The sequence below is a fragment of the Syzygium oleosum genome, unplaced genomic scaffold, assembly GCF_021117445.2.
Source record: "Syzygium oleosum isolate NSW1041296 unplaced genomic scaffold, Sole_v2.1 Sole_v2.27, whole genome shotgun sequence".
Lineage (NCBI taxonomy): Eukaryota > Viridiplantae > Streptophyta > Magnoliopsida > Myrtales > Myrtaceae > Syzygium > Syzygium oleosum.
Genome location: NW_026607511.1, coordinates 3,904,012 through 3,912,294, shown reverse-complemented (window position 1 = coordinate 3,912,294; position 8,283 = coordinate 3,904,012). Strand labels below are relative to the sequence as shown.

General features: G+C 40.4%; 1 pseudogene; it reads left to right on the top strand.

Moving 5' to 3' along the window:
• Positions 1–641: 641 nt before the first annotated feature.
• Positions 642–8,283, top strand: part of LOC115661507 (omega-hydroxypalmitate O-feruloyl transferase-like) — a 40,399-nt pseudogene continuing 32,757 nt past the window's right edge.

The following is an 8,283-nucleotide window of genomic DNA, read 5'->3' as shown; positions in this document are numbered from 1 at the left end:
GATTTACCCCGAACTAATTTGTTGATCACTAAAAACCCCAAACTGGTAGACCTTTGATAAATTTTCAATAAACTAATTTTTTGACTACCAAAAATCATAAACTGATACACTTGTGATAAATTTACTCTCCGGAAATTGGATTAATACCACGGAAAATTACAAATTGGTAAACCTGTGACAAACGGAATGGTAAAATCCCAAACTGGTACACCTGTCAACTATTACGTATTATCCAACTTATCAATTTAACGGTAAAATTTATCAGAAACTAACGGAGGGTAAATTTGTCACATGTATACCAGTTTGAGGTAAATTTGTCACAAATGTATCAGTTTGAAGTTTTTCATGGTACTAACTCAAAATGTTATGCTAGCAAAGCCCTACTAGCAACTATTTCATTTATAATTTTATTCGCGAATTTTCAATTTGATAAAAACCACGAGGATGAAAAATGGAATTGAGTGTTCAAAGCCAATTTCTCTTTTGCTTTTTTGGGTCTATGACCTCCCGGCATCCGGGGAATGCTCGACCAAATCCGGAATCGAGCACCGTCGGACGCACAAGGGGTGTCGGCTCTCCCAGCGTCGGCGAGGGTTGATGGGGTCTTATTGTACTGAAATATATTAATACAGGACCCACAGTGCTGGCTTGACCTAGGGTTTGGCGATGAAGACCCCGTCAACCCTCACACATATAAATACAGACATGCTCCAACTGCCGAAACTCAAACATTCGAAGCTTCGACTGCTGCAATTGTTTAGGTACGTGCCTTTTATTTTTCTCTTGCACATGTAATATGCAATCATTTTTCTTTTTTCGGAAGGAAAATTTAAGAGCTTTTACCATGAAAAAGGAGTAGTTCGGAGAAAAATCCCGTGGTTATAATAGTAGAATTGAGTTTACGAGAATGAGAAAATATTCGTAAAAGAGTTTTAACTAGAGATTTTGTTTATTAGAATATTGACATGATTTTAAATATTACCTCTAGCGTGATATTTATAAGAATGACAAAATTGGCTGCGTCTCTGTTGAGTCGGATGTGATCAGAAAGTCGGTCAGATCCCAATCAAAGTGCCATCAGCTGTGAAGAAACGAAAGTTTAGTATCGATAACAAAAATCGGAGATCAGCGACCTGATTGCCAAACCTATGGATGCGTTTATTTCGTGAAAATTCAACAATTTAGAAAATATTTCCCTAAAAACGATTGCTTGTATTGCTTAACAAAATGAATGTCTAGGTATAAATTGTTATTTATTGATAATGAAAATATTTTCCGTTGATTAATCGATTGATTTACTTAATGTTTTATTAATGTTATCCACAGGATGGCTACCGTAATTCTCAAAGGGACATTTGAGTCATTCGAGCATCAAAGAAAGGACGGTATGTAGCATGTACATTGTGAATCTTGTACGTGACCGGATATGCACGACTCCTATATCCTACTCAATTTGTATATATTATAGTACAATTAATATATATTTATACATAATTGACAAAACCATGTAATTTTTCATTCAACCAATACAAACACATATTTCCAATTTTGAGCCATGTCTCTAAATCTCCCTCTAGTCCAAACTAAGAAGAATATAGATTTGATAAACGACACGTACATTACCCTTGTGTCACCAAAGCCTACAAATAATTCAAATTTAACTTCTATTATTTTGTGCAAAGAAGCAGCTAGGAAATGAGAAGCCAAGAAACATTGGAGCTACGCGAAAACTCGACGTGAAGATCACGAATGCAGTTAACGTTTCTCCGGCGAGGGAAATGTTCGGCGGGCTCTACGCTCTCTCGAACCTCGACCAGACCTTCCCTTACATGATTGAGGTCGTGTTGGCCTTCAAAGGCAAAGGGAGGGGGAGGCGTTTCGCCACGATGGAGACCATCAAAGCGTCGCTGGCCGAGGCATTGGTCGATTTCTATCCGTTCGCCGGCAGACTTGTCGTGGGGAGTGACGGGAAGATGGCAGTGAGATGCACCGGAGAAGGTGTCCCGTTCGTCGAGGCGATGTCAGAAGATGACATCGGGGTGCTGGGCGATGTCAGCGCCATTGATCCTGCCACGCTGCGAAAACTCGTGAAGCACAGCGACGGAGCTCCAACCATATTGCAAGAACCTATGCTGACGGTGCAGGTAATCTTCTTTTCTTTTCACTGAAAAGAGTAATGACAGGAGATATCTACTTACAGTTTATCATATGACCCGGTGACGACATTCAAGTGTGGAGGGATCGTCATCGGCATCGTCATGAATCACGTCCTCGTCGACGGCAAAGCCCTCACGGACTTCATAGCTTGCTGGACCGACCTGGCTCGAGCCAAGCCACCATCAGTTCTTCCCTTTCTCGATCGATCGGTGTTGTGCCCGAGGCGACCTCCGCGCGTTGATCTCCCCCACCACGAGTATGCTCCGAGAGATCGGCGGTCCGAAGGCATAGTCAACCCCCAAACCAAGCCCCTTGTTTGCAGATCATTCTGCTTCAAGCCACACACTCTCATTCTACTCAAGAAAGTGTCAACAATCACAGCCCACAATGGCTCTTCCATAGTCCCTACGACCTTCGAAGTCATATCGGCGCTCGCATGGATTTCGCGAACCAAAGCTCTCAGAATCGGCCCTCACGAGACAACGAAGCTTCTCACTGCAGTCGACGGTCGGCCCAAGTTTGACCCCCCCTTGCCGAGTGGTTACTTCGGGAACGGCATTGCTTGGTCCTGTGCCGAGTGCAGCGTGGGCGAACTGACCCACAAGCCCTTCTCGTTCGCTGTCCGGAAAGTGCATGAGGCGCTCCAATCCGTCACCGAGAATTACATAAGGTCGGCCATCGACCACGTCGAGCTGAACAGGGTCCTGGTCGATTGCGGGGGCAACACTTGCTCCATCAGCAAGTGGAGTCGGCTCCCTTTCTACAACGTGGATTTCGGGTTCGGGAGGCCGTACCAGGTGGCGCCAGCGACGGTCCCCAACAATCTCATCTTGGTGGCTTCTCACAGCAGGGGGAGCGACGACTTGGTTGTGTCTTTGGGCCTTCCTCGTGATGCCATGGATGTTTTCACGGAGTTGATTCAGTCTGAGCTCACACTGAAGAGCAAGCTCTAGTCTCATCCATGGATATGAATACATGTGTATGTTTTCGGATGCCATGTGGTGAAGTCTATAGTTTTTGTGCCTCTAGTTTTAAGTAGGACCAACACGGTGGTGTTGGGCTGCTTGTGCCTGTTGTGTTATTTGCTAGGACCCGGCTACCATAACGGTGCCGTAAGAATAAAACTCTGATGGTGCAATACTAGCCGCAATATTTAATGGAGGAAACTTGCACACTGCTTTGTCCGTTTAAGCCTTTTTTTACTTTCCATTGTTATCTTTTTTTTTTTCCTTGGCTTAATTTAAGATTAGAGGATTAAAAAGGACGCAAGAAGGACCAATCTAAAAGGGAAACCCTCACCAATTCCAGTAAGCGAAATTCTCGAATATAAAAAGATAAAAATTAAAATACCGAAATATAGCTAATTACAAGTAGAAAAATATCAAACTAACTAAAAGGAAATCATTAATGTCATTGGAAAGATCTATTAAAATTCAAAAATGAAAAGCACTTGAAATGTTGACTTTATAACTAATAACAAAATTCATTGTGCATTGAATGGCTCCTCATCCTTTTCAATCAAATGAAATTGCTCTAGAGGGATTTTCTGATGACCGAAAATCAAGACTATTGATATCAATTCTATATAAAAACAGGTGAATTAAAGACTAGATCAAAATATAAATAATAAATTAGTAGACGAAAAAATTACCCTACGTATTCGAATCTCATAGATGAAGATATGCAAGGACTTGAAACATTACAAGATCAATCTCAGAATAATGATGAAGCAGCCGAAAAGTCCTTTTCTCTCCCTCTCCCATCATAGTCTTCTTCAACCTTTGTTTGGAGTAAATATCCACTATTTTAAAAGTTATAATTGAATCCTTCATATGTTACTTATCGTTTGAATATTATCATTTGTTTCTTTAAATAAAATAGGAAAATAGATCTCATCTTGTCTAAATATTATCATTTGTTTCTTTAAATAAAACTGAAAAAAAAAATTCTCATTATGTGCCTTTTTAAACTTGTGGAAATCCCACCAAGTCAGAGACAAAAAAATATGAAACGAGGCAAGCCGGTATCCCACGTTCCAACTTTAAAACTGGTGGCTAGCAATTGACCGTTCATTTTGTGAAATAACGGGACCGTTCTCTACTCATTTTCCTATTTGATATGTGCTTCCATATCAATAATATAGTTGTTTACCTTTTAAAACAGGGAATGCTATAGATACATATGTCAATTTAAGGTTAATACCATGAAAAATCCCAAACTAGTATGTACACTTGTAACAAACTTACCTAAAATTAATTTTTTTACCATAAAATATCATGACGAATTTATCCCAAACTAATTTTTTGACAATAAAAACTCTAAACTATACACCTGTGACAAATTTACCATCTGTTAAATTGGATTAACATCACGAAAAATCATAAACTGGTAAATCAGTGACAAAAAGAGGGGTAAAACTCTAAACTGACACTCCCGTCAATTGCCATGTATAATCCAACTTAGCAATTTGATGATAAAATTTAATAAAAACTAACGGAGGATAAATTTGTCACATTTGTAATAGTTTGGAGTTTTTGGTAGTCAAAAAATTAGTTTAGAGTAAATTTGTTATATATGTACCGCTTTGGGATTTTTTTTTTTGTATTAACCCGTCAATTTAGGAGGTACAAGTGAGAGTGTATCATAGAGGAAATTCCATATAGGGTAATTGAAGAGGGATTGGGCATATTAATAATTCCAGTTGACCTATAATTTATTAAATTAAACTCTTAAATAAAGGTGATCTAAGAACATAATATGCTGGTGGTTCATTTTTTTGGAGATCTCCTCCCCATGATAACGCTATTCTTTCGAGGAAGAATAACCTGAGTTACCGGACGGATTTGGGTTTGAAGAGTTTTAAAATTTTGATTACTGTCTCTTCAGTCAAATTTCCACTCTGTTGGCTAAATATGTTGATAAATTTTAGTGATCTCCTATGATCTGAAAATCTTTGTCCTTTGAGAGAGACGCACATAGGATGAGCCTTGGTCAGTAAGGGTACGTTTGGTAATCGTTATCAAAAATAATTTCTCCTCAGAAATTATTTTTTTTTATTCTCTTGCCTGAAATAATTTCTGAGCATTTGAAAGTATTTAGTAACTATGCAAAATTTCTATTTTTGGAATAGAAAAAGAACAAAAATTTTTGGTAATTGCCCAAAATTTTTAGTAATATTTTGATTTTTTAAATATTTTTTTCCTTTTTTTTTTCTTCTTCTACTATCCATGGACGCCGATCGACCACATGCCAGGGCTGGCCACAGGCTAAGGCCCACAAGGGCATCGCGGCCCTCGAGGCTTGGGCAAGGATCGCCCTCACCAGATTCGGTGAGGGCGGCTCTTACCCAAGTAGCGAGTAACGAGGGTTGGAAGAGGTTGGCAAGGGCCGCCCTCGTCGGAGTTGGCGAGGACAACCCTCGCCTAGGCCGCGAGGGTCTAGCCTGAGCCGACGAGGGATGGAAGAGGCCAGCGAGGGTCGCCACTTGCAGCCAAGGCGAAGGCCGCCCTCACCAGATGGGCAAAGGTTGCCCTAGCCCAGGCTACGAGGGTCCAACTCTCGCCCTTGCCGGTGAGGGCTAGAAGAGACCGGCGAGAGTCACCCTGGAAGGATGGGCAAAGATTGCCCTCATCGGATTCAGCGAGGGCCGAGACACCCTTGCTGGCCCTAGCCTGTGGCCGGTCTTCAGCCATGGCCGGAGACCACCCACAAGCCAAGGAAGGAGAAGAAGAAAAAAAAAATTGTTTATATTTTTATTCTTTTTTTTATTTCCAGAATCAAAAATCAACCTTTTTTTTTTATTCTTGATTCTCTTTCAAAACTATTCCTAGGAACAAATTTGTTCACAGAAACAAAAAATTTACCAAACAGATTTATATTCTTTTTTTGATCCTAGGAACAAAAAAAAATAGAATCAAACACTATTTAGCCGGTTACCAAACATCCCCTAATTCTCTTTTTAATTTTTTTTTGTCCTTTGGGGGACCCTTGGCCCACGTCAGCCTACTCTTTTGTATTTAGGAATTTTGTTAATTATTTTAGAGATAAGTGAACTAAAAATCCTATAACTTGTTGCAAATGTTTAATTAAGTTTAAAAAATTTTAAAATAGCAATCGAATCTTAAAACTTATCAAATTGATGCGATCAAGTTCCTCCTCTAACTCCATTAATTTGACTAACAAAAAATGCTTAATCGCTTTATTAAGACACGCGGTGCTGATGTGATCCCACCAACCACCACTGATCTCCGTTCCCCTCGCCATCGCCACCAGCGGAGTCGCCAGTGTTGCGGTCCAGGCCGGGCACTGCTGCGTCCAGTTGCCACCTCCTCCGTTGTCTTTGTGACCCGGCCACAAGCGACTCGGCCATGGACAAAAGGAGCAATTTTTGGGTCTATGTTCTGGGTTTGTTTTTTTCGGTCACTGCCTCCTCTGTTGTCTTCCCGTTCTCTCTTGGGTTCTTTTTAGGTCAATCTTCTGCGGTTTCTTTGATTCTAAAAAAATTGAATAACAGGAGTCTTTTTTTTTTACGATTTTTTCTGGGTTGATGATTGGGGTTGGAGGAAAAGTGAAAGGGAGAGTATCTTTTTTTTACCATTCTTTCTGGGTATAGTCTTCTAGAGAAGAGAGGTGAAAGGGTGAGCTTGGTGGGTTAGGTGAAAGGTGAGAGGGAGAGGCAAGAGGGAGGTGGGTCCTGTAATGACCCACAAAGAAGAAGACTACACAGTAATTTTTTATGATTCCTTTTGGGATAGTCTTCTTCCCCGTCGGGTTGACTTCGGAGGCTTAGCTCTTCATTTTTAGCAAGCAAAAGAAAAAAAAACAGAGCCTGTGGATGAGCTGCGACGACGACGAAGGGGTGGCTTGGTGGGATCTGTGGATGAGCTGCGGTCGCTGGATCTATCGCTTGTGGCCATGGAGGAGCAATGATGGAGGCACGACTCAAGAAAGCTTTGGACGAGCACGACTCCAGATCCAGAACTAGACGAGCGACGGCGAAGGAGTGGCTTGGGCCGACCATGAGCGACGGTGTAAGGGATGGCTTGCTTTGACGCTAAGGGCACGACGCCGGCCACTCCACCGGTAGCGACGGCGAGGGGCGACTCCAGTGAAGCAAAAACTTGTCAAGCTTTCAGTAGTTGGAAGAAAAAATTTCATATTAGCAGAAAAATGCCCAAACGTGATAGACGCAAACCAACGAATATTTTCTCATCTACTTTGGGCAAGCTCGGCTGTGCCGCTCAAGCTTTACGTCATCTAGGCCCACCTCTGCTCCCGGTTTTGAGTTCGACCCTAGATCTAGGTGTCGAGCCCCGCTCGTGGCGAGTACCTCGAACTTAGATCTGGGGGTCAAGCTCTGCCGCACGTCGAGCTCGAGCCCAGGCCAAACCTGGCCTCGAACTCCGCTGCTGTGTTGAGCTCGATCTCGTATTCGCACGGAGAACAAGATGAACAGTGTAACAAGGGGAGCACATACGGAAATGAAAAAAAAAGGAAAAAGAAAAAGAAAAAGAAAAAGCAAAGTTGGCTCTATGTGTTCTAAAAACATTAACAAAATTTTTTTATAAATTATCGACATAATTATAGATATTACATCTATGTAGTAACATCTAAAGTAACAAGTAGCGAATTAACTTTACGTGAATGAGAAAAGTAGAAGTTTTGAGGAAAGTCTCGCCACAATAAATAGCAAGATTGACTTATGAGAATGCGAAAGAAATTTCAAAATTCAAAATATTAACATATATATATATATATATATATATATATATATATATATATTACAGTAGCATCTAAAGTAACAAGTAGTAAAATATACTCCACAAGAATGAAAAAAATGATATGTTGATTCACATAAAATCGCCTCTATTATGCATGACATGTGATGTGGTATATATACAGAAAAATCAAATGATGTGTCTATAAAATAATATAAAGAGATGAAAATTGACTTTATTGCTTGCAATACATTTCACCATAAATAGTAGAATTATTTCGGGTTCCATCCCAATACAACATGTAATGAGATTACTTATAACTTCATGATTACTAAAGAAATTAACCGAAAATTTCACGTCGAATTGAATACAAATAGCCTATGATAAATTCAATTCTTTGAAATATGAA